Genomic DNA, 27,554 nt, shown 5'->3' with positions numbered 1-27,554 from the left:
AGGTTGGACAGAAATGACATCACAAATCTTTTTGAAGCTAGAGGGGGGAGAGGAGGGAGGGGTTGGGGTGTGTTTTGGAGTGGGTGTGGTAGATTCGTGCTTAGTAGCAGTGTAACGCATCATGGAACTTGTAGTATTAGAGCACAATAACTCAGGAGAAAGGAAGTTGTCGATTAACCCCATGAGAGCTGAATCCAGCACTAAAGATGTGCTGCTACAGCATGATAAAAGGTAATATTGCTAAAATAAACACAGTAGATGTTTTCAGTGGCACATAATAGCAAGATTTATGAAAAAAAAAAAAGGTTGTAGTAGTGGACAACTTCTTTAATGTGTAAAATAAAGAATAAAAATAAAAAATATTGATATACTCACCCTCTGACGTGCCCTGGTCATCTAAGGTCTTTCAAGCGCTTGAAAGACCTTAGATGACGTCGCGGCTTGTGATTGGTCGCGTGGCGGTCACGTGACCGCTCCGCGACCAATCACAGGCCGCAACGTCATCTAAGGACTTTCAAGCGCTCATTCTTATGAAGGGAGGTTGGCAGTTACAACCAGGGCGCGTCAGAGGGTGAGTATATCAATATTTTTTATTTTTATTCTTTATTTTACACATTAATATGGATCCCAGGGCCTGAAGGGGAGTTTCCTCTCCTTCAGACCCTGGGAACCATCAGGATACCTTACGATACTTGGTGTCCCATTGACTTGTATTGGTATCGGGTATCGGTATCGGCGATATCCGATACTTTTCGGGTATCGGACGATACTATCCGATGCCGATACTTTCAAGTATCGGACGGTATCGCTCAACACTACTGAAGACACAAGGGGCTTTGTAGGTGAATGTTAAAATTTTAACTAAATATGTTGGGGAATTGGGAGCTAATTAAGGATTTTTCAGAGGAGAGAAGATAATAAAAGTTATTTTTCTTCTCTTGCAGGTTGGGTTGGGGGCTGTTATACAGAAGAATGCTGTATATCAGTCCTGAAAGGCTGTGGCTGTGGCCGTATCTCTTATTGGCCAAACCTGGTGACAGGTTCACTTTAATATGGTGAAAGGTTCATTTTAAAAGAAAAGTCAGTTGGGTGTATTCATTCAATGAAAGGTCTAGAAAAGTGAAGTAATATGCATTTTAATAATAACACACATGACATACCATATTTATAAAATATATGCTTCATTTTCAATAATGTTTTTCCTGACATAGGATAAATTTAAAAAACTTAAAAGCACCAAACTGAGTATCAACTTTCCATAATTCTGGGGTAGATGTATGATAGCCCTAAGATAACCTAAGAATGAGAATTGTGTAAAAGTAGTCAATGAGTTGCTTGAAATGTATTTTTAAATGTTAAATACCTAATCAATGAGACAATTATAATGGTACCCATCACATAGCAATGATACAAATATGACTATTATGGAAACATTTCCATCACCTGTTATCTTATATTCATAGTTAATGGAGCATTCTGTTTGGTGACAGCATGTGTCATCTGCCAGAACTTATCATGGTAGCTCAGTACTTAGGCTACGTTCACATTAGCATTGTGCGACGCAGCGTCGGGCGCCGCTGCGGCGACGCATGCGTCATGCGCCCCTATATTTAACATGGGGGCGCATGGACATGCGTTGCACTTGCGTTTTGTGACGCATGCGTCACTGCGGTGCACGTGTCAGGGCGCAGAGGACGCAGCAAGTTGCATTTTTTGTGCGTCCAAAATCAAGCAAAAATAAGGACGCATGCATCACAAAACAATGCGTTTTGCATGCGTTGTGCGTTGCGTCGCCGATGCGTCGCCGACGCAACAACGCAAATGTGAACGTAGCCTTAGTGCCTCTCGTTAATGTCTGTTTCCTGGGCCACAATCATGGTATTTTTTTTCTCAAAACTTAAATCCTTCTGTTCTTTCCAACATGTTAATAGCCAATTTTAGATTTTTTGATATTTTTCTAGGCTATTTATAACTAAAGACCACATTCTTGGAGCTATAATTGACACAGCCATGACAAATTGCCTTGACCGAAAGATTTCTTTTTAAAGAGACAAGTTACCTTGTCACATCATCCTACCTTGACTTGAAGAATGTTCCTTTAGCAGTCTATTGACATGGCCAAGAAATCGAATTAAGCCACTCTAGCAAGTTATTACCTTGATCTGTGTAAGTTATGATTAATTAGTATTCCATTGATAAAACTAAGTACTCCTTGCTCCATCCTCAATGTTTCAAGTAGATCCTTCATTTCAATGAGTAATCAAAGTGCCAATGTGTGCATCCTAAGACATAGGGCACATTAGACTAAATTACGACATCCATGAAACACAGTCTGAGTATGGACCCTGATGTCCTGACCGGCCATAGGTCTCCTGACCTGAAGTTAACAGCCTTTATGCTTATGAAACAATATATTTTGGATCTGAAACCCATGTTTAATTGGGACATTAAAGTCCTTACTCAGTTTCATGGATGCCAGAATTTGGCCTAAGAGTATATTCACACATCAAGGATAATAGAAAAAATTGGAGCCCGGCTCAAGAGGACTAGATTTTCCTTTTCTTTTTCTTTTTCAAAAGAAAATATGGTGCATACAAAATAAAAATTTACATGGTCGACATGACCCAGTTGATGTGTTTCGACTGCACTAAGTAGTCTTACTCATAAGTCCAGTTCTGTTGAACCGGACTCCAGTTTTTTCTATTATCCTTGATGTGAAGCCAGGGTGAGGCCGGTGTCTGAGCCCCAGGTGGATGAGCATAGAGCAACTGGATGAGCTGGAATCAAGTATATTCACACATTCAAAATTTCTGTGACTGTTGGAAATTCCATTTATCTGAATAGGGCAGTCACGGTAATTTTGGCAACAAATCTGCGTGTGTGAATCTACCCTTTCTGCATTCTTTTCTTAAGGAACACTTTGAGTTGCTCGGTTTGTCAAAAAAAATTGCAATGGACTGAGTGACAATAAATATTCACAAAATAATTTGGCATGCTGCAGATCTTAAAACTACTCATCGGGTCAATTTCTGCATAAATACAGCACAGATTTTTTTATTCCGTTTGTGGGTTATATTTTGTAAAAATCTCATTGACTTTGCTGATACTGTAAATTGCTGCAGAATATCCACCTAAAATATGTGAATGGAAAATCAGCAACATAGCGGTATCCATGTGAACAAACCTGTTCAACAATGCATCATCATGTAGAATTCTTAACAGAAAGTTTCAGTCAACAAAGATTTTTTTCAGGAACATGATTCAGAAAAGTTTTTTACTGCCTTGGATAATGAAACGTTCTTCAATTTTCAGATATAAAATTTTGCTTAAATCTTGATTTTTAAGATTTTTGATTGTTGTCATTTAGGAGCTAATTATTTAATCTGGTCACAAGTAAAGTACATCATGGGCATAAATGAGCAAATCGGCCCAAACAATCAAATTCAGAAGATTCGCTCTAATTTGGCTGGAAAATTGAATTCACATCAAATAAACTCAGTGCCAATCACATTTGCTGGGAAGGGGTTTAAAAAATATATTCTCACTTCTCCTTGCCCTCAATCCTCTCTGGTCACTGCTCGTACTCTGATGATCATTATTATATGGCATAATTGGTTACTCGTACAATGGACTTTAATTTTACAAAATCCCTGACTTTGTCCAAACGTACCTAGAAGAATTGCTTACGTTTTAAAGCAAAGGGTGATTGCATAAAATATGTATATGATTTAGATTTTGTTCATTTACTTTCCATTTGGTTACTTAAAAAAAACAAAAACATTAAAGCTAAGTTTACACTGGGAATTTTTTTGCTGAAATTTTGATGCGTTTCTTATGCTAAATTTCAGCTGCTTTTTACAGTACCAGCAAAGCATATGGGATTTCAAAAATCTCATGCACACATATTGTTTTTTGGTCATCAGTATTTTGTGCTTTGCATGTTTTTTTGGACATAGAGCATGTCACTCCTTTCAGAGTTTTTTCAGCATTTTGTCAGCGTTTTTCACCCATTGACTTGAATGGGTGGGAAAAAAACACTGAAAAAATGCACCAAAAACGCAAGTATCATAGTTTGCTGCATTTTTTGGCCAAAACCTGATTCTACGGAATAGGACTTTTTTTTTCAACATTAGACTTTATCAGCATGCACAAGAGACAAATCTAGGATGCCAAAACCGCCACAAAAAGCGCACAAAAAACGCCTTGAAAAATGCAATAAAAAACAAGAAAAACCTGCTTTTTTTTGCAGCTTCTTTCCTGCCGAGAGATCAGGTTTTGCAGCAGAAAAAAAAAACACTGAAAAACTCCTAGTGTGAACATACCCTAAGGTTATGTTTCCACGGGCAGAAACCGACAGCACTTTGGATGCAGCACATGTCCGCTTTGTCCACAGTGCTGCTGGCTTTTGAACACCCATGATTCTGCATGTGTTCATTGAACCATGCGGAATCACCGCATCCTATACATTGGACGGTGATATTTACAGTGCCTTGCGAAAGTATTCGGCTACAAAATTTGGATACAAAATGATTTCCAACATTTTTAACATCCCAAGGAGCACTGTGCAAGTGATCATATTGAAATGGAAGGAGGATCATACCACTGCAAATCTACCAAGACCCGGCCGTCCCTCTAAACTTTCTTCTCAAACAAGGAGAAGACTGATCAGAGATGCAGCCAAGAGGCCCATAATCACTGTAGATGAACTGCAGAGATCAACAGCTGAGGTGGGACAGTCTATCCATAACAATCAGTCGTACACTGCACAAATCTGGCCTTTATGGAAGAGTGGCAAGAAGAAAGCCATTTCTCAAAGATATCCATAAAAGTGTTGTTTAAAGTTTGCAACAAGCCACCTGGGAGACACACCAAACATGTGGAAAAAGGTGCTCTGGTCAGATGAAACCAAAATCAAACTTTTTGGCAACAATGCCAAACGATATGTTTGGCGTAAAGGCAACACAGCTTATCACCCTGAACATACCATCCCCACTGTCAAACATGGTGGTGGCAGCATCATGGTTTGGGCCTGCTTTCTTCAGCAGGGACAGGGAAGAGGGTTAAAATTAATGGGAAGATGGATGGAGCCTAATACAGGACCATTCTTGAAGAAAACCTGTTGGAGTCTGCAAAGGACCTGAGACTGGGACGGAGATTTGTTGTCACGGGGAGACTAGGTGAGCGAGAGCTAATAACCCGGGCCCCTGCAATTTCCCTCAGACTAGGGAAATCCTGACTGACCCTCTACCTGGAGTTTACACTGATGGTGTGCATGTCCAGGCCTCGAACCTCACCCTGTCTCCTGTTTCAACCCTAGGCTGAAACCTCCGCCCAACACCCAGTGAAGAGGTAATACACCAATACCCACAGTTAGCACAGACAAGGATAAAGGAAAATATACACCACGCCGCAGTCACTCAGGAATACACTATAAATGTGCAGGGCAAAATAAATACAAATATAGGAAGGAGTAAATAAGACTAAGGAAAATGCACCACCAGCAACGAATCTCCAACAACCAGCTCTCCATTCCAGACCGAGATAACAACGCACAAGACAGAAGCTATAATCGGCGACGCCCAATGATCAGGAGAACTATTTAAAGGCAATGGGCATGGCCCAGCTTCCAATCCGAGGATCAGGTAAATTAACCCCGGAACAGCTAGATAAAATCTAGCCGACGCCAATGAGCAAATAGTGGTCAAAAGCAGAATTACCGCTGTCTGTCGAACGACCTGGTCTGAACAGCGTCCGACATGACAGTACCCCGCCTTCTACGAGGGACCCCAGGGCCCTCACGGCTTATAGGACCTGGCTTGTCTGGATGGCGACGATGAAAAAACCTGACCAGCCGATCCGCATGAATATCTGAGGCTGGTACCCAGGACCTCTCCTCAGGCCCATAACCACGCCAGTGCACCAAGTACTGTAAAGTGCAACACACTACACGAGAGTCAACCACCTTGGAGACTTCAAACTCCAAATTACCATCCACCAAGACTGGAGGTGGCATAGGCGCCATGTCCACAGAACCCACCACCTTCTTTAGAAGAGACCTGTGAAACACATTGTGTATCTTATACACCGTAGGAAGCTCCAATCGGTACGCTACTGGGTTAATGACGGCAGTGACCCTAAATGGACCAATAAACCGTGGACCCAATTTAAGGGACGGTATTTTGAGTCTTATGTTTTTTGTGGATAACCACACCCAGTCATCCACACTCAGGTCCGGACCTGGCACACGCCTACTGTCAGCCACAGGTTTGTACCTAGCACCCACACTCAACAGGCGCTGTTTAACTCTCCTCCAGACTGATGACAATTGTGCTCCTAACTGATCCTCCTCCGGAACTCCGGAAGAGCCCCTCTGACTCAAGGTACAAAATTGAGGATGTAGCCCGTAAACACAACAAAACGGAGATTCCCCAGATGACTCCTGGCGGTGATTATTGATGGCAAACTCAGCCAAAGGAAGAAAGGTAGACCACTCCTCCTGGTTATCAGAGACAAAGCAGCATAGGTACTGTTCCAAATTTTGGTTCAAACGCTCAGTCTGACCATTTGACTGAGGATGGAACGCCGAAGAATGAGACAACTTGATCCCCAGCCGTGAGCAAAATACTTTCCAAAATTTTGCCACAAACTGAGACCCCCTATCAGACATGATGTCAGATGGAACCCCATGAAGTCTGACCACCTCCTGCACAAATACCTGAGCCAGAGTCTTAGCGTTAGGCAACGAAGGCAAAGACACAAAGTGCGACATTTTAGAAAACTGATCAACAATCACCAAGATGACCGTGTTCCCAGCTGATGAGGGCAAATCAGTGATGAAATCCATGGAGATTTCCGTCCGTGGCTTACTAGGTACTTCAAGAGGAAGTAGTGTGCCAACAGGGCGGAAGCGGGGCGTCTTAGCCCTAGCGCACGTGGTACAAGCTGACACGTATGAGACCACGTCCTGTCGGATCTTGGGCCACCAAAACCGACGTGACACCAACTCCAAGGTACCTCTAACCCCTGGGTGGCCAGCCAGGACAGCATCATGATGCTCTGCCAAAACCTTTAGGCGGAGATGAAGCGGTACAAAAGATTTGTTGATGGGAAGCTCAGATGGTACCTCCTCCTGAGCCTCGGCAATCTCAGCCTCAACCTCGGTAGTGAGAGCCGAAACCACAACACCCTTTGGACAGAGCATCCGCCTTAGTGTTTTTAGACCCCGGTCTGTAAGTGACAACAAAATTGAACAGCGAGAAAAACAATGCCCAGCGAGCCTGCCTGGGGGACAGACACTTGGCTGACTCCAAATACAGCAGATTATTATGATCGGTAATAACAGTAACCTGATGTACCGACCCCTCCAAGAAGTGTCGCCATTCCTCAAAGGCCAACTTGATTGCCAACAACTCCCTGTTGCTGATATCGTAGTTACGTTCGGCGGACGACAGTTTCTTGGAGAAATAGGCGCACAGACGCAAACCACTCAAAGATGAACCTTGAGATAGTACCGCCCCCACACCAACCTCAGACGCATCGACTTCCACAACAAAGGGTTTTGATACGTCTGGCTGCACAAGAATGGGGGCTGAAACAAAACTGTTCTTAAGAAATTCAAATGCGCACATAGCAGCCTCAGGCCAAACGGAGAAATTGGTGCCCTTTTTAGTCATGTCAGTTAGCGGTTTAGCAATGATGGAAAAATCCTTGATAAATTTCCTATAGTAGTTAGAAAACCCAAGGAACCGCTGAAGTGCTTTCAGGTTATCAGGACGTTCCCAATGCAGCACCGCTTGCACCTTAGCGGCGTCCATTTTAAAACCAGAAGCAGATACAATATAACCCAAGAAAGGCAACTCTTGAACAGAAAATACACATTTCTCAAGTTTAGCATACAGCTTATTCTCTCTGAGAAGCTGTAACACCTGCCTGACATGATTTAAATGAGCATCACGGTCGCAAGAATATATGAGGATGTCATCTAGGTACACGATAACGAATTTCCCCAAAACATGCGAGAACACATCATTGATGAAATGTTGGAACACTGCAGGTGCGTTAGTCAACCCAAAAGGCATCACCAAATTTTCAAAATGACCCTCAGGGGTATTAAAAGCTGTCTTCCACTCATCACCTTGATGGACTCTTATGAGGTTGTACGCCCCCCTGAGGTCAAGCTTGGTAAACCACTTAGCACCTGCCACCTGGTTGAACAAATCTGGTATCAGTGGCATTGGGTATGGATCACGAACCGTAATCTGGTTCAACTCCCTGAAATCCAAACACGGGCGTAATCTGCCATCTTTCTTCTTCACGAAGAAGAACCCTGCTGCCACCGGCGAGGATGACGGCCTGATGTACCCTTTGCTCAAGCTTTCAGCAATATAATCTTTTAACAATTGTCTCTCCGGACCGGAGATGTTAAACATCCTTGCTTTAGGCAACTTGGCCCCTGGTTTAAACCTGATAGAACAGTCATAGGGACGATGTGGCGGCAACTCTGAACAACCCTTTTCAGAGAACACATCCACAAAATCCAGAAGTGACTCCGGAACGCTTGAAGTCACCACAGCCACACATGTGGCCAGGCAATTTTCCTGGCAGAACTTTCTCCACTGAATTATGTCCTGAGTTTTCCAGTCAATTAGCGGGTTGTGCATGGACAACCAAGGAAAACCCAAAACCACCTGAGCAGGAAGATTCCTGAGCACCTTACATGTAACCCGCTCGGAATGTAGAACCCCAATGTGGAGTTTCACCTCAGCCACAAATTCAGTAATCTCCCCCTGAGAGAGAGGAGCAGCATTGATGGTGACCACGCGGATAGGATGAGACAGTTTTTCAATCTTAAAACTTGCTGTGCGTGCAAACTCCTCATCAATGAGATTTGTGGCTGAACCACTATCCACAAAAACAGTAATTGGCAGCTCACTGCCAGCGATAAAAACCTTAGCAGGGAGCATGCATTGAGAAACCACCATGGAGGATATAAATAAGCTCAGATTGGTCTCCTCCACACCCTCTGAGCTTAGAAGTTTTCCGCCGTTGCGTTTTTCTTAGACAGCAGAGGACAGATGTTAATAAAATGACCAGTTTTACCACAGTAAAAACAGGCTCCCTGCTTCCTGAGCTCAGGGGCTCGACGCTTCACATGTGACACCCCTGCGATTTGCATAGGCTCCGTGGGCTCACCTGCAGCAACCTCACGTGAACCTAAACCCTCTCCCATAGGCGGTGTCTCATGCTCCCCCTGACACAAACGGCGATCAATGCGGACAACCAGACTCATAGCAGAATCTAGAGAAGCAGGAGTCTCGTACATCAGAAGGGGTTTTTTAACCCTTCCAGAAACCCCATGAATAAACTGACTCCGCAATGCTGGATCATTCCATTGTGTATCGATCGCCCAGCGATGAAATTCAGAATAGTAATCCTCTGCAACTCGCTCCCCCTGGCGAATAGTGCGAATCTTAGATTCTGCTAGAGCCATTCTGTCAGGTTCATCGTAGATTTTTCCAAGAGAGGAAAAAACTCTCCACAGAGTCAAATGCAGCAGAATCAGATGGCAAAGAAAATGCCCATGCTTGGGGATCCCCACTTAACAATGACAACACCAGGCCCACACGCTGAGCCTCATTACCCGAGGAGATCGGGCACATACGGAAATATAGTTTGCAAGCTTCACGAAAAGAAACAAATTTACTGCGTTCCCCAGCAAATTTTTCAGGCAAAGGGAATTTAGGCTCAGCAACTCTTCCTGTCGCTCCAGCTTGCACATTAGATACTGCTAGTCCCTGTTGCTGAACTGCCCCCCTCAACTCAGTGACCTGTAGGGACAGTGCCTCCAACTGGCAGGTTATGGAAGTCATGGGATCCATGACAAAAGAAAAAAAAAGAAACCCCCTTTTTTTTGTTGTTGTTGTTGTTTGTCCGATTATAATGTCACGAGGAGACTAGGTGAGCGAGAGCTAATAACCCGGGCCCCTGCAATTTCCCTCACACTAGGGAAATCCTGACTGACCCTCTACCTGGAGTTTACGCTGATGGTGTGCATGTCCAGGCCTCGAACCTCACCCTGTCTCCTGTTTCTACCCTAGGCTGAAACCTCCGCCCACCACCCAGTGAAGAGGTAATACACCAATACCCACAGTTAGCACAGACAAGGATAAAGGAAAATATACACCACGCCGCAGTCACTCAGGAATACACTATAAATGTGCAGGGCAAAATAAATACAAATATAGGAAGGAGTAAATAAGACTAAGGAAAATACACCACCAGCAACGAATCTCCAACAACCAGCTCTCCACTCCAGACCGAGATAACAATGCACAAGACAGAAGCTATAATCGGCGACGCCCAATGATCAGGAGAACTATTTAAAGGCAATGGGCATGGCCCAGCTTCCAGTCCGAGGATCAGGTAAATTAACCCTGGAACAGCTAGATAAAATCTAGCCGACGCCAATAAGCAAATAGTGGTCAAAAGCGGAATTACCGCTGTCTGTCGAACGACCTGGTCTGAACAGCGTCCGACATGACATTTGTCTTCCAACAAGACAATGATCCCAAACATAAAGCCAAATCTACAATGGAATGGTTCACAAATAAACGTATCCAGGTGTTAGAATGGCCAAGTCAAAGTCCAGACCTCAATCCAATCGAGAATCTGTGGAAAGAGCTGGAAACTGCTGTTCACCAACGATCTCCATCAAACCTCGCTGAGCTCGAGCTGTTTGCCAAGGAAGAATGGGCAAGAATTTCAGTCTCTCGATGTAAAAAACTGATAGAGACATACTTTAAGTGACTTGCAGCTGTAATCGCAGCAAAAGGTGGTGCAACAAAGTATTAAGTTAAAGGGGCCGAATAATATTGCACGCCCCACTTTTCAGTTTTTGATTTTCCACAAAAATGTAAAATAACCAATAAATTTCATTCAACTTCACAATTGTGTTCCACTTGTTGTTGATTCTTCACCAAAAATTTACATTTGGTATCTTTGTTTGATGCATGATATGTGGGAAAAGGTTGAAAAGTTCCAGGGAGCCGAATACTTTCGCAAGGCACTGCATCTTGTGGAGACGGAGCATCTCCACAAGAAAAATAGACATGCTGCAGTCTATAAAGATGCGCCGCATGTCCGTTTATGCAGGGAAGCCGGAGGTGTCCATGCATGCATAGTGGAGATGGGATTTCATGAAATCCCCTCCACTATGCTGTAACTTCTGGCCGCTGCAAGTTGGATGCTTCGGCTGTATGCAGCGTTTACTGACCGTGGAAACATACCCTAATACTTCTATTTTTTAAAGCATTCTTACTTTGCAGCATTTTGTACACCTGCTTAAAACATTTCTACAGTATTGTTTGTTGCTCCCCATGTGACCATGTGAAGAATGGCTGGACGTGTAGAACAAGAAGAAGGATGAAGAGGAGAAATAAGAGGATAAGAAAGTAGCAGTGCAGGTATAGAAGGGCTGAGAAAAGGTAAGGATATTAGGGTTTTTTAGCCCATTTTGAACCCTTAGAATGCATGCAAAATGAATGGAGAAAGGAGTATTCAGAGGTGCACGCTGCTGGGTGTTCGGTGGTGCGGGACCTTGGCGATGAGGTCTCCATGTGAACATGCGCCACCCCGGCAGCAATTTTCCCAGAGTCCACTGCAATGTAAACCATGGAAGTGCAGGCTCTCTGGGATTTAACAAAATGTAGGCAGCAAACATCCACAGCATTGTACCTCTGAATACCCTTTCCTGGCCCACCTGAGGCCCACAGCATCACCCCACTCCTGCATCTTCCAGCAGCGAGCCTGCAGCACCGCTCAACCACAGCGGGTAAGGTATATTCGAATTATAAGATGCACCCCCATTTTTCCCCAAAAAATTTTTGGGAAAAAATGCCTATTATAATTCAAAAAAATACGGTACAAACCTTCATAAGCGAAGTGGACAGATTTATTTTTAGTTCAGCATGTTTTTACTTGGCTGTGCACTAAAACTTACAAGAAAATTAATAAACTTGATTTTGTCATAATCCTACTGTACCATAACATCAAGATAACATGTTATGTGTACCTTACAGCAAAAGAAAGATGAAAACTGATGGCAAAATTTCAATTTGCTTCTCACTCCTCCCCCCTCAGAAAAAAATCAAAATTTTATGCAGCCCAACATGATTACGCTAAAAACTCTACAACTTGGATCCCCTTTCCACCCCCCCCCCCCCAAAAAAAAAGGAAACCTCACTCAGCTCTGTTAACACAAATATATATTGTATTGTATTATACTGTTGCTTTTGGAATTAGTCAATGAAAAGAAATTACAAATATCTGGGTCCCCAAGGGGTTAATCACACAATAGCTGAATCACTACTGCAGACATGGAAAGACTGAAAAATGTGTGTGGGTACACACAACACTTTAGCCCACACGTCAGATAAGAATATACAAAATGTTCCCTATAACATATACAGTACAATAAATCTTATTAAACACATTGTAGGTATGATTTATATAATTTAATAAATGCTTAAACCCTAATGCTTAGCAGGAAAGCTCTGATCATATCTTTTCATTTTGGCCCAGTATGAGGCCTATCATGTTGCTATGAAGATATACTTCTTTGAAATGCCATGTTCAGATGTAGTTTACTTTTCATATTTTCTTTCATTTGTATTCAAATTCAATTACTATTCAATTATAAAATATATTTTTTTTTATAGAAATAATATACAATGTAATTGATGTGTCTAGGTATGAGAGGATTCAAATTTGCCTGTTTATGCAGATTTTCCTGTGATTATTCTCCGCAAATTGAATGTCTTTTGTTATTCTCTGGGGTCTCTCTCCCGACCCCCAGAGCATAATAAATGTTCTTTGACAATGTAAAAAATCCTTATACTCACCTCATCTCTCACTTCTCAACCCTTTTCTCGTAACCGTCATCCTTCTTGACCTCGCTGTATCTTCTCATCACCTTCTTTCTTGCTAAAATCCACGGTCTCCCACATGAGGCCGGAACTTCTGGCTCAGATAAGGCACAGGAGGGTTCTATACAATTGCTTAAAAAGTCATGATGTCATGGCATCACAACAAGCACCGTGACTAGGGTTGAGCGAAATGGGTCGATCATTTTCAAAAGTCGCCGACTTTTGGCTAAGTCGGCGTCTCATGAAACCCGATCCGACCCCTGTGCTTGTCGGCCATGCGGTACGCGACTTTCGCGCCAAAGTCGCGTTTCAATGACGCGAAAAGCGCCATTTCTCAGCCAATGAAGGTGAACGCAGAGTGTGGGCAGCGTGATGACATAGATCCTGGTCCCCACCATCTTAGAGAAGGGCATTGCAGTGATTGGCTTGCTGTCTGCGGCGTCACAGGGGCTATAAAGGGGCGTTCCCGCCGACCGCCATCTTACTGCTGCTGATCTGAGCTTAGGGAGAGGTTGCTGCCGCTTCGTCAGAAGCAGGGAGAGCGTTAGGCAGGGTCCACTAACCACCAAACCGCTTGTGCTGCAGCGATTTCCACTGTCCAACACCACCTTCGGTGTGCAGGGACTGTGGAAGCTATTTTTTTTTTTTTTCCCCTCAGCGCTGTAGCTCATTGGGCTGCCCTAGAAGGCTCCGTGATAGCTGTATTGCTGTGTGTACGCCACTGTGGAAACCAACTGCTTTTTTCAAAGCACATATCCTCTTGTTCCTTCCTTTCTGCACAGCTATCTTTTTTGTTTGTCCACACTTTTTATTTAATTTGTGCATCAGTCCACTCCTATTGCTGCCTGCCATACCTGGCTTACATTACTGCAGGGAGATAGTAATTGTAGGACAGTTTTTTTTTTTTTTTTGTTTGTTTTGTGGGAGATTAAGATTGGCATTTCTGCTACAGTGCCATCCCTGTGTGTGCCATCTCTCACTGAGTGGGCCATAGAAAGCCTATTTATTTTTTCCGTGATTTGTGTTCTAAATTCTACCTCAACACAAAAACACTACATCAATCAGTGGGAGAAAAATATTGGCCTCAGTCAGGGCTTGTGTGCCACTGCTGTGTGTGCTATCTCTCATTCAGTGGGCTATAGCAAGCCTATTTTTTTTTTTTTTTTTTTTAATATTATTTGGTTTCTAAAGTCTCCCTGAAAAAAAAAAAAAACCCTAAAAAAACAGTGGGAGAGTAATATTGCCCTTTCAGCTTGTGTGCCAGTCTTGACTCCTGGGTGTGCCACCTCTCTCCCTCTCATTCAGTGGGCCATAGAAAGCCTATTTATTTTTTTTTTTAAATATTATTGGGTTTCTAAAGTCTCCCTTAAAAAACAAAAAATACATAAAAAAACAGTGGGAGAGTAATATTGCCCTTTCAGCTTGTGTGCCAGTCTTGACTCCTGGGTGTGCCACCTCTCTCTCTCATTCAGTGGGCCATAGAAAGGCTATTTTTTTTTTTGGTTTTTTTAATATTATTTGGTTTCTAAAGTCTCCCTGAAAAAAAAAAAAAAAACATACAAAAAACAGTGGGAGAGTAATATTGCCCTTTCAGCTTGTGTGCCAGTCTTGACTCCTGGGTGTGCCACCTCTCTCCCTTTCATTCAGTGGGCCATAGAAAGCCTATTTATTTATTTTTTTAAATATTATTGGGTTTCTAAAGTCTCCCTTAAAAAACAAAAAATACATAAAAAAACAGTGGGAGAGTAATATTGCCCTTTCAGCTTGTGTGCCAGTCTTGACTCCTGGGTGTGCCACCTCTCTCTCATTCAGTGGGCCATAGAAAGCATTTTTTTTTTTTCCTTGATTTGTGTTCTAAAATCTACCTCAACACAAAAACACTACATCAATCAGTGGGAGAAAAATATTGGCCTCAGTCAGGGCTTGTGTGCCACTGCTGTGTGTGCTATCTCTCATTCAGTGGGCTATAGAAAGCCTATTTTTTTTTTTTTTTTTTTTTTAATATTATTTGGTTTCTAAAGTCTCCCTGAAAAAAAAAAAAATACCTAAAAAAAAAAAACAGTGGGAGAGTAATATTGCCCTTTCAGCTTGTGTGCCAGTCTTGACTCCTGGGTGTGCCACCTCTCTCCCTCTCATTCAGTGGGCCATAGAAAGCCTATTTATTTTTTTTTAAAATATTATTGGGTTTCTAAAGTCTCCCTTAAAAAACAAAAAATACATAAAAAAACAGTGGGAGAGTAATATTGCCCTTTCAGCTTGTGTGCCAGTCTTGACTCCTGGGTGTGCCACCTCTCTCTCATTCAGTGGGCCATAGAAAGCATTTTTTTTTTTTCCTTGATTTGTGTTCTAAAATCTACCTCAACACAAAAACACTACATCAATCAGTGGGAGAAAAATATTGGCCTCAGTCAGGGCTTGTGTGCCACTGCTGTGTGTGCTATCTCTCATTCAGTGGGCTATAGAAAGCCTATTTATTTATTTATTTTTTTTCTTATTATTTGGTTTCTAAAGTCTCCCTGAAAAAAAAAAATAAAAAATAAAAAAACAGTGGGAGAGTAATATTGCCCTTTCAGCTTGTGTGCCAGTCTTGACTCCTGGGTGTGCCACCTCTCTCTCTCATTCAGTGGGCCATAGAAAGGCTATTTTTTTTGTGGTTTTTTTAATATTATTTGGTTTCTAAAGTCTCCCTGAAATAAAAAAAAAACTTAAAAAAACAGTGGGAGAGTAATATTGCCCTTTCAGCTTGTGCGCCAGTCTTGACTCCTGGGTGTGCCACCTCTCTCTCTCTAATTGTGGGCCATAGAAAGCCTATTTTTTTTTTTTTTTAAATATTATTGGGTTTCTAAAGTCTCCCTTAAAAAACAAAAAATACATAAAAAAACAGTGGGAGAGTAATATTGCCCTTTCAGCTTGTGTGCCAGTCTTGACTCCTGGGTGTGCCACCTCTCTCTCTCATTCAGTGGGCCATAGAAAGGCTATTTTTTTTTTGTGGTTTTTTTAATATTATTTGGTTTCTAAAGTCTCCCTGAAATAAAAAAAAAACTTAAAAAAACAGTGGGAGAGTAATATTGCCCTTTCAGCTTGTGCGCCAGTCTTGACTCCTGGGTGTGCCACCTCTCTCTCTCTAATTGTGGGCCATAGAAAGCCTATTTTTTTTTTTTTAAATATTATTGGGTTTCTAAAGTCTCCCTTAAAAAACAAAAAATACATAAAAAAACAGTGGGAGAGTAATATTGCCCTTTCAGCTTGTGTGCCAGTCTTGACTCCTGGGTGTGCCACCTCTCTCTCATTCAGTGGGCCATAGAAAGCATTTTTTTTTTTTTTCCTTGATTTGTGTTCTAAAATCTACCTCAACACAAAAACACTACATCAGTGGGAGAAAAATATTGGCCTCAGTCAGGGCTTGTGTGCCACTGCTGTGTGTGCTATCTCTCATTCAGTGGGCTATAGAAAGCCTATTTATTTATTTATTTTTTTTCTTATTATTTGGTTTCTAAAGTCTCCCTGAAAAAAAAAAAAAACCTAAAAAAACAGTGGGAGAGTAATATTGCCCTTTCAGCTTGTGTGCCAGTCTTGACTCCTGGGTGTGCCACCTCTCTCTCTCATTCAGTGGGCCATAGAAAGGCTATTTTTTTTTGTGGTTTTTTTAATATTATTTGGTTTCTAAAGTCTCCCTGAAATAAAAAAAAAACTTAAAAAAACAGTGGGAGAGTAATATTGCCCTTTCAGCTTGTGCGCCAGTCTTGACTCCTGGGTGTGCCACCTCTCTCTCTCTAATTGTGGGCCATAGAAAGCCTTTTTTTTTTTTTTTAATATTATTTGGTTTCTAAAGTCTCCCTGAGAAAAAAAAAAAAAAATTAGGTGGGAGATTAATATTGACATTAGTGCTTGAGTGACAGTCCTGCGTGTGTGTCATCTCTGTGATTTTGTGCCACAGAAAACAGAGTGTGTAACATTGTGCCTGATTTTCCTTGTGGTCTCACCAACCTGTTAAGGGATATTGAAATCATACTGAAGTTATAGCTCACCGTGTAAGTTGTTTGACAGCAACAAATAAAGTTACTTTGGTTAAGATTTTAAAACAATGAGGAAGTCTGGTGCAAGAGGTCGTCGTGGGCGTTCATTGTCAGCTGGTAATGATGGTAGTGGTAGTGGAGCATCAGGTGGTCGTGGGGATAAAAATATTCCACCTAAATCTGGAGCTGTGGAGCCAGTTTCGTCGTCAGGCTACACAAGGCCTCGAACGCTCTCTTTTCTGGGAGTAGGAAAACCGCTTTTAAAGGCGGAGCAGCAACAGCAAGTTTTGGCTTACATTGCAGACTCAGCCTCTAGCTCTTTTGCCTCCTCTTCCGAAACTGGTAAATGTAAAAGCAGCGCGTCGCTTGTGGATGTTCACGGTCAGGGACAAGTCGCTTCCTTGTCCTCCTCAGCAAAAACTACAACAAGAGAGAAGGATGCAGCAGGCGACACAACGGGTCACTCCATGGAGCTCTTTACACATACCGTCCCTGGCTTAGAAAGTGAAACATTTAACAGGCCATGCCCATTACAAGTATATTCTGACATGGAGTGCACTGATGCACAGCCACAGCCAGAGTACTATGCTGCTCCTTTGACTCAGACCACCACATTGCCCTCTCAGGGTACAGATCCACAATCAGACCCTGATGAGACTATGTTGCCCCGCCACGAACGCTATACCACCGACCGACACAGTGACACAGACGAAGTTGCACACGAGCTCGAAGAGGAGGTAATAGATGACCCAGTTATTGACCCCGATTGGCAGCCATTGGGGGAACAGGGTGCAGGCGGCAGTAGTTCAGAAGCGGAGGTGGAGGAGGGGCCGCAGCAGGCATCAACATCGCAACAGGTTCCATCTGCCGGGCCCGTATCTGGCCCAAAACGCGTGTCAAAGCCAAAACCTGTTGGAGGACAGCGTGGCCATCCGGTTAAAGCTCAGTCTGCAATCCCTGAAAAGGGATCCGAGTCTAGGAAGAGTGCAGTCTGGCATTTTTTTAAACAACATCCAACTGATCAGCGCAAAGTCATCTGTCAAAAATGTTCAACTAGCTTAAGCAGAGGTCAGAATCTGAAAAGTCTAAATACTAGTTGCATGCATAGACACTTAACCACCATGCATTTTCAAGCCTGGACTAACTACCAAACGTCCCTTAAGGTTGTAGCACCCTCGGCCAATGAAGCTAGTCAGCAACGCAACATCCCTTCCGTCACTGTAAGGCCACCATTTTCCGCACCACCGGCAGTATCTGTGCAGGTTTCTTTGCCAGCCAAAAGCAGTCAGGGTCAGGGAACCACCAGTTTTGTAGGAGGAAATATTGCATCTAGGGCACCGGCGGAAACAATACCGTCTCCAACCGTCTCTCAGTCTGCCATGTACACCGGCACACCCGAAAGTTCCACGATCTCCAGCTCTCCAGTCCAGCTCACCCTACATGAGACTCTGGTTAGAAAAAGGAAGTACTTATCCTCGCATCCGCGTACACAGGGTTTTAACGCCCACATAGCTAGACTAATCTCGTTAGAGATGATGCCCTACCGGTTAGTTGAAAGCGAAGCTTTCAAAGCCCTGATGGAGTACGCTGAACCACGATACGAGCTACCCAGTCGACACTTTTTTTCCAGAAAAGCCATCCCAGCCCTGCACCAGCATGTTAAACAGCGCATCGTCCATGCACTCAGGCAATCTGTGAGTACAAAGGTGCACCTGACTACAGATGCATGGACCAGTAGGCATGGCCAGGGACGTTATGTGTCCATCACGGCACACTGGGTGAATGTGGTGGATGCAGGGTCCACAGGCGACATCAATTTAGGGACAGTTGTGCCTAGCCCACGGTCTAGGAAACAGTTGGCTGTAGGCGTTCGCACCCCCTCCTCCTCCTCCTCCTCGTCCTCCTGCAGAAGCTACAGCTCTTCCACAGAACGCAGTCTGCCAACCACTCCATCGGCAGATGACACTGTTGCACACCAGTTGTCCCATTATGGGCCAGCTACTGCCAAGCGTCAGCAGGCTGTATTGGCTATGAAGTGTTTGGGCGACAACAGACACACCGCGGAAGTTCTATCCGAGTTCTTGCAACAAGAAACGCAGTCGTGGCTGGGCACAGTAGATCTTGAGGCAGGCAAGGTAGTGAGTGATAACGGAAGGAATTTCATGGCTGCCATCTCCCTTTCCCAACTGAAACACATTCCTTGCCTGGCTCACACCTTAAACCTGGTGGTGCAGTGCTTATTGAAAACTTATCCTGGGTTCTCCGACCTGCTCCTCAAAGTGCGTGCACTTTGCTCACATATCCGACGTTCGCCTGTACACGCCAGCCGTATGCAGACCTATCAGCGGTCTTTGAACCTTCCCCAGCATCGCCTAATCATAGACGTTGCAACAAGGTGGAACTCAACACTGCACATGCTTCAGAGACTGTGCGAACAGAGGCGTGCTGTTATTTATTTGTGGGAGGATACACGGGCAGGCAGTAGGATGGCAGACATGGAGTTGTCAGGTGTGCAGTGGTCTAAGATACAAGACATGTGTCAAGTCCTTCAGTGTTTTGAGGAATGCACACGGCTGGTTAGTGCAGACAACGCCGTAATAAGCATGAGCATCCCCCTAATGCGTCTGCTGATGCAAAGTTTGACGCACATAAAGGAGCAGGCGTCTGCACCAGAGGAAGAGGAAAGCCTTGATGACAGTCAGCCATTGTCTGGTCAGGGCAGTGTACAGGACGAGGTAGCGGGCGAAGAGGAGGTGGAGGATGAGGAGGATGATGGGGATGAGTATATTTTTAATGCCGAACCTTTCCCGGGGGCACAGGAAATTGGTTGCGTGTCACGCCCGGGTTCTGGTTTTTTGAGGGACACAAGTGACGTAGATTTGCCTGCAACTGCCCCTCAACCAATCACAACCGGAGATTTGACAACTGGAACTTTGGCCCACATGGCGGATTATGCCTTACGTATCCTAAAAAGGGACACACGCATTACGAAAATGATGAACGATGACGATTACTGGTTGGCCTGCCTCCTTGATCCACGCTATAAAGGCAAATTGCAAAATATTATGCCACATGAGAACTTGGAACTAATATTAGCAACCAAACAATCAACTCTTGTTGACCGTTTGCTTCAGGCATTCCCAGCACACAGCGCACGTGATCGTTCTCACACGAGCTCCAGGGGGCAGCAGACTAGGAGTGTTAGGGGTGCACACATCAGAAGTGGCGTTGGACAGAGGGGTTTTCTGACCAGGTTGTGGAGTGATTTTGCTATGACCGCAGACAGGACAGGTACTGCTGCATCAATTGAAAGTGACAGGAGACAACATTTGTCCAGTATGGTTACTAACTATTTTTCATCCCTTATCGATGTTCTCCCTCAACCGTCATTCCCATTTGATTACTGGGCCTCCAAATTAGACACCTGGCCAGAATTGGCAGAATATGCATTGCAGGAGCTTGCTTGCCCGGCAGCAAGTGTCCTATCAGAAAGAGTATTCAGTGCTGCAGGTTCAATATTAACCGAAAAAAGGACTCGTCTGGCTACCCAAAATGTTGACGATCTAACATTCATTAAAATGAACCACAACTGGATTTCGAAATCTTTTGCCCCACCTTGCCCGGCCGACACCTAGCTTTCCTATGAAAAGCTCTTGCCTGTGAATTACTTTTCTAACGTCTAATTTGCTGCAGCTGATTGTACAGCATATGACATGTTTACACCTCCCTAAATGGCAAAACTCCCCACACGGGGCCGTGGTATCGCGACTTGGCGCAAGCACCCGTGAGACTGCTGTTTGTCTGAAGAGGTGGGTGTGCTCGCTTTTGGTTGACGGCATTGCTACTGGGTCCCTCATAGTACAATGTAGTGTCTCTGGCGGTGGTGGTGCGCACCCAACGTCAGACACACCGTTGTAACATGAGGGGCCCTGGGGCGGTCCCGCCGGCCTCAAGAGAGTTCCCCCCTACCCCAGCTCAAAATGTGCTCTACCACGTGCAAAATTATGTCGCACAGCTCCACCAATCTTTAGTCTATTCGCTGACATCATTCAATGTCTGGCACTGACAATACAAATTTGTAGACATCTATGATGCAACTTAAAGTAGTCTGTGTCTGTGTCCTATATTGGCACCATTAAATAGTTACTGCCAAATTACTATGTCAGAAACTCAGCAGATGAGCCCACCCCTGTACCTAAGTATGCCACCTTTTTTTTTGTTTTGGTTGTTTTGCGAGACATTAACATCTATTTATATTTTGGGAGTACTGGGACAGACACTCCTTGCACTACTCCTCCACTCACCACCAAGCTGCCCGTGTATCCATGTAACCGCTGTAAAACTGCCATGAGCCTATTGTTTGTTATTTTAGGCCTTTGAAGCCTGTCTGCGGTCCCTCCTTCCACTAGTCCTCCACTGACCAGACCACTGCTGCCCGTGTACCCCTGGAACCAATTATAAAGTGCCTACAGCCAGCCCATTTTTTTATGTTAGGCCTTTGAAGCCTGTCTGCGGTCCCTCCTTCCACTAGTCCTCCACTGGCCAGACCACTGCTGCCCGTGTACCCCTGGAACCAATTATAAAGTGCCTACAGCCAGCCCATTTTCTTATGTTAGGCCTTTGAAGCCTGTCTGCGGTCCCTACTTTAAATACTCCTCCACTGACCACCAAGCTGCCTGCCCGTGTATCCATGTAACCGCTGTAAAACTGCCATGAGCCTATTGTTTGTTATGTTAGGCCTTTGATAGCCTGTCTGCGGTCCCTACTTTAAATACTCCTCCACTCACCACCAAGCTGCCTGCCCGTCTATCCATGTAACCGCTGTAAAACTGCCATGAGCCTATTGTTTGTTATGTTAGGCCTTTGATAGCCTGTCTGCGGTCCTTACTTTAAATACTCCTCCACTCACCACCAAGCTGCCTGTGTATCCATGTAACCGCTGTAAAACTGCCATGAGCCTATTGTTTGTTATGTTAGGCCTTTGATAGCCTGTCTGCGGTCCTTACTTTAAATACTCCTCCACTCACCACCAAGCTGCCTGTGTATCCATGTAACCGCTGTAAAACTGCAATGAGCCTATTGTTTGTTATTTTAGGCCTTTGATAGCCTGTCTGCGGCCCCTACTTGCAATACTCCTCCACTGACCACAATGCTGCCTGGAGTGCCTGCCTGTGTATCCATGTAACCGATGTAAAACTGCCATGACTGCCTACTGTTTGTTATTTTAGGCCTTTGATAGCCTGTCTGCGGCCCCTACTTGCAATACTCCTCCACTGACCACAATGCTGCCTGGAGTGCCTGCCTGTGTATCCATGTAACCGATGTAAAACTGCCATGACTGCCTACTGTTTGTTATTTTAGGCCTTTGATAGCCTGTCTGCGGCCCCTACTTGCAATACTCCTCCACTGACCACAATGCTGCCTGGAGTGCCTGCCTGTGTATCCATGTAACCGATGTAAAACTGCCATGACTGCCTACTGTTTGTTATTTTAGGCCTTTGATAGCCTGTCTGCGGCCCCTACTTGCAATACTCCTCCACTGACCACAATGCTGCCTGGAGTGCCTGCCTGTGTATCCATGTAACCGATGTAAAACTGCCATGACTGCCTACTGTTTGTTATTTTAGGCCTTTGATAGCCTGTCTGCGGCCCCTACTTGCAATACTCCTCCACTGACCACAATGCTGCCTGGAGTGCCTGCCTGTGTATCCATGTAACCGATGTAAAACTGCCATGACTGCCTACTGTTTGTTATTTTAGGCCTTTGATAGCCTGTCTGCGGCCCCTACTTGCAATACTCCTCCACTGACCACAATGCTGCCTGGAGTGCCTGCCTGTGTATCCATGTAACCGATGTAAAACTGCCATGACTGCCTACTGTTTGTTATTTTAGGCCTTTGATAGCCTGTCTGCGGCCCCTACTTGCAATACTCCTCCACTGACCACAATGCTGCCTGGAGTGCCTGCCTGTGTATCCATGTAACCGATGTAAAACTGCCATGACTGCCTACTGTTTGTTATTTTAGGCCTTTGATAGCCTGTCTGTGGCCCCTACTTGCAATACTCCTCCACTGACCACACCAATGCTGCCCGTGTACCCCTGGAACCTATTTAAAAGTTCATAGAGCCTAGTTATATATTTTATTTACTATTAATAAGGCCATGATGGACTACGCTGTACCACGCTACAAGCTAACCAGTCGACACTTCTTTTGCGAGAAAAGCCATCCCAACCCTCCACCAGCATGTAGAAGACCGCATTGTCCATGCACTCTGGCAATCTGTGAGTACAAAAGTGCACCTGACAACAGACGCATGGACCTGTAGGCATGGCCACGGAAGATTACGTGTCCATTACGGCGCAATGGGTTAATGTGGTGGATGCATGGTCCACAGGGGACAGCCTAGTAAGTCTGTCTGCAGTCCCTAATTCAAATTGTCCTCCACTGTCTAAATCGGAGCTTCCACCTTCTGGCTTTCGGCCTATAGTATCAGAAATTAAACTGCATTTGGCATTCAACTTTGGTTAGGGCCTACTAACGGCTTCTGCCCCTCCCTGGTGTTGCCCTCAACTAAATAAAGCTGAGCTTCAACCTTCTGCTCCAAATTACCATTTTAAAAAATGCAATAGGCTTTTCCGGCCTACTAAAGGTGTCTGTCTGTGTGCCCCTGCCTGGTGTTGTCCTCAACTAAATAAAGCTGAGCTTCAACCTTCTGCTCCAAATTACCATTTTAAAAAATGCAATAGGCTTTTCCGGCCTACTAAAGGTGTCTGTCTGTGTGCCCCTGCCTGGTGTTGCCCTCAACTAAATAAAGCTGAGCTTCAACCTTCTGCTCCAAATTACCATTTTAAAAAATGCAATAGGCTTTTCCGGCCTACTAAAGGTGTCTGTCTGTGTGCCCCTGCCTGGTGTTGCCCTCAACTAAATAAAGCTGAGCTTCAACCTTCTGCTCCAAATTACCATTTTAAAAAATGCAATAGGCTTTTCCGGCCTACTAAAGGTGTCTGTCTGTGTGCCCCTGCCTGGTGTTGTCCTCAACTAAATAAAGCTGAGCTTCAACCTTCCGGCTCTCATTAAGTGGTTTTAAAAAAAAAAAATGGTGGTTAGGGCCTACTAACGGCTTCTGCCCTTGCCTGGTGTTGCCCTCAACTAAATAAAGCTGAGCTTCAACCTTCTGCTCCAAATTACCATTTTAAAAAATGCAATAGGCTTTTCCGGCCTACTAAAGGTGTCTGTCTGTGTGCCCCTGCCTGGTGTTGTCCTCAACTAAATAAAGCTGAGCTTCAACCTTCTGCTCCAAATTACCATTTTAAAAAATGCAATAGGCTTTTCCGGCCTACTAAAGGTGTCTGTCTGTGTGCCCCTGCCTGGTGTTGTCCTCAACTAAATAAAGCTGAGCTTCAACCTTCTGCTCCAAATTACCATTTTAAAAAATGCAATAGGCTTTTCCGGCCTACTAAAGGTGTCTGTCTGTGTGCCCCTGCCTGGTGTTGCCCTCAACTAAATAAAGCTGAGCTTCAACCTTCTGCTCCAAATTACCATTTTGAAAAATGCAATAGGCTTTTCCGGCCTACTAAATGTGTCTGTCTGTGTGCCCCTGCCTGGTGTTGTCCTCAACTAAATAAAGCTGAGCTTCAACCTTCCGGCTCTCATTAAGTGGTTTTAAAAAAAATAATGGTGGTTAGGGCCTACTAACGGCTTCTGCCCCTCCCTGGTGTTGCCCTCAACTAAATAAAGCTGAGCTTCAACCTTCTGCTCCAAATTACCATTTTAAAAAATGCAATAGGCTTTTCCGGCCTACTAAAGGTGTCTGTCTGTGTGCCCCTGCCTGGTGTTGTCCTCAACTAAATAAAGCTGAGCTTCAACCTTCTGCTCCAAATTACCATTTTAAAAAATGCAATAGGCTTTTCCGGCCTACTAAAGGTGTCTGTCTGTGTGCCCCTGCCTGGTGTTGTCCTCAACTAAATAAAGCTGAGCTTCAACCTTCCGGCTCTCATTAAGTGGTTTTAAAAAAAAAAAATGGTGGTTAGGGCCTACTAACGGCTTCTGCCCCTCCCTGGTGTTGCCCTCAACTAAATAAAGCTGAGCTTCAACCTTCTGCTCCAAATTACCATTTTAAAAAATGCAATAGGCTTTTCCGGCCTACTAAAGGTGTCTGTCTGTGTGCCCCTGCCTGGTGTTGTCCTCAACTAAATAAAGCTGAGCTTCAACCTTCTGCTCCAAATTACCATTTTAAAAAATGCAATAGGCTTTTCCGGCCTACTAAAGGTGTCTGTCTGTGTGCCCCTCCCTGGTGTTGCCCTCAACTAAATAAAGCTGAGCTTCAACCTTCTGCTCCAAATTACCATTTTAAAAAATGCAATAGGCTTTTCCGGCCTACTAAAGGTGTCTGTCTGTGTGCCCCTGCCTGGTGTTGTCCTCAACTAAATAAAGCTGAGCTTCAACCTTCCGGCTCTCATTAAGTGGTTTTAAAAAAAAAAAATGGTGGTTAGGGCCTACTAACGGCTTCTGCCCCTGCCTGGTGTTGCCCTCAACTAAATAAAGCTGAGCTTCAACCTTCTGCTCCAAATTACCATTTTAAAAAATGCAATAGGCTTTTCCGGCCTACTAAAGGTGTCTGTCTGTGTGCCCCTGCCTGGTGTTGTCCTCAACTAAATAAAGCTGAGCTTCAACCTTCCGGCTCTCATTAAGTGGTTTTAAAAAAAAAAAATGGTGGTTAGGGCCTACTAACGGCTTCTGCCCCTCCCTGGTGTTGCCCTCAACTAAATAAAGCTGAGCTTCAACCTTCTGCTCCAAATTACCATTTTAAAAAATGCAATAGGCTTTTCCGGCCTACTAAAGGTGTCTGTCTGTGTGCCCCTCCCTGGTGTTGCCCTCTACTAAATAAAGCTGAGCTTCAACCTTCTGCTCCAAATTACCATTTTAAAAAATGCAATAGGCTTTTCCGGCCTACTAAAGGTGTCTGCCCCTCCCTGGTGTTGTCCTCAACTGAACAAAGCTGAGCTTCCACATTCTGGCTTTCGCCCTATACTATCAGATATTAAACTGCATTTGGCCTACTAGTGTGGTTAGGCCCTTGAAACAGTGTCTGCTGCTCTTGGGTTTGCTACTCCACTGAACAAAGCAATGCCGCCTGTTTAGTCCTGTTACCAATTTTGAACTGCATGTAGCCTACTTTATTCTTTGGCCCTATATCTGTTTCCTCCTCATCCTGCCCATTGCCCAGCCACTGCTAAATGAGTCTGCTGGTACATTGACCTAGACCACTACATTCCCCTTGTACTCTACACAGCCAGAATCTGTCCCTGCTGAAAGTAAGGTTCCCCTTCCCGCATGTTATACCACCTTACACAGGGACAAAGAGGAAGGTGCAGATGAAAGTGCAGGTTCCTTCATCAGGTGGGGGGCATACTCGTTGGCGACATCACTGGCACAGGGCCCCTCAGAGTACGCAAAAGTGTCGCTGCTGGTGGGAGGCGCCCCCGCCATGCAAACACACCGCCGTACTTTGAGGGGCCCTGTGCCAGTGGCAATGCGAACGAGTGGGCCCCCCCCTGCTTGCTCAGGATCACAGCACTTGCAACTTTTAAATACTTACCTTTCCCTGCAACACCGCCGTGACGTAGTCCGCATTTCCTGGGCCCACGAAAAACTTGAGCCAGCCCTACTCCCCCCACAACTTTCCCCCAATTCCCTATGCCCAACTATTATTATACAGTTAATTAAGATTGGCAAGCTTCAGAAACAAGAATGGATGTTTTTGGCATTAAAATGGGCACTGTAGGTGTTTTCCTGGCCTCCACTCACTGCCGACTATGCTTCCCCATTGACTTGCATTGGGTTTCGTGTTTCGGTCGATCCCCGACTTTTAGCGATAATCGGCCGACTGCACTCGACTCGACTCTGGACAAAATCGGGTTTCCCAAAACCCTACTCGATCTTAAAAAAATGAAAGTCGCTCAACCCTAACCGTGACCTTGCGGGCACATGCACAGAACTTTCATGGGTCTCTCAATCTACACTGGGACTTCTGCCTCTGATGAACATTTCAGCACTAGCACAGCGATCAGAAGAAGTCATGATGACGAGATGAGTGGCGGTGAGCACCAAAGGGCCCAGAGAGGTGAGCGGTAAAGTGTGTTTAATTTTTTTTTTTTATGCATCATTTGCTTATTATGTTCTGAGATCTGGAAAGACTCCAGGGCATAATAAAGGACAATACATGTTTTTACCTTTTGATTGCCCTTACAGTTCAAAAAAATGGCTCTCAATGATTACTATTTTGATGAGTACATGCAAAATTACAAAACAATCCCCATTTTGACAAATGTGGATCTTTGTGCAATTCAAGAATAATTCAATAACACTCAAATATATTTGCTTATTTCTTTATGTATCTGTGTCATAATTACATAGTTATTAAGGTTGAAGGAAGACTTTAAGTCTATCTAGTTCAACCCATAGCCTAACCTAACATGCCCTAACATGTTGATCCAGAGGAAGGCAAAAAAAAACCATGTGGCAAAGAGTAAGCTCCACATTGGGGAAAAAAATTCCTTCCCGACTCCACATACGGCAATCAGACTAGTTCCCTGGATCAACGCCCTATCAAG

Source organism: Ranitomeya variabilis, chromosome 2, assembly GCF_051348905.1.
Source record: "Ranitomeya variabilis isolate aRanVar5 chromosome 2, aRanVar5.hap1, whole genome shotgun sequence".
NCBI classification, from domain to species: Eukaryota; Metazoa; Chordata; class Amphibia; order Anura; family Dendrobatidae; genus Ranitomeya; species Ranitomeya variabilis.
This window is presented reverse-complemented; position numbering follows the sequence as displayed.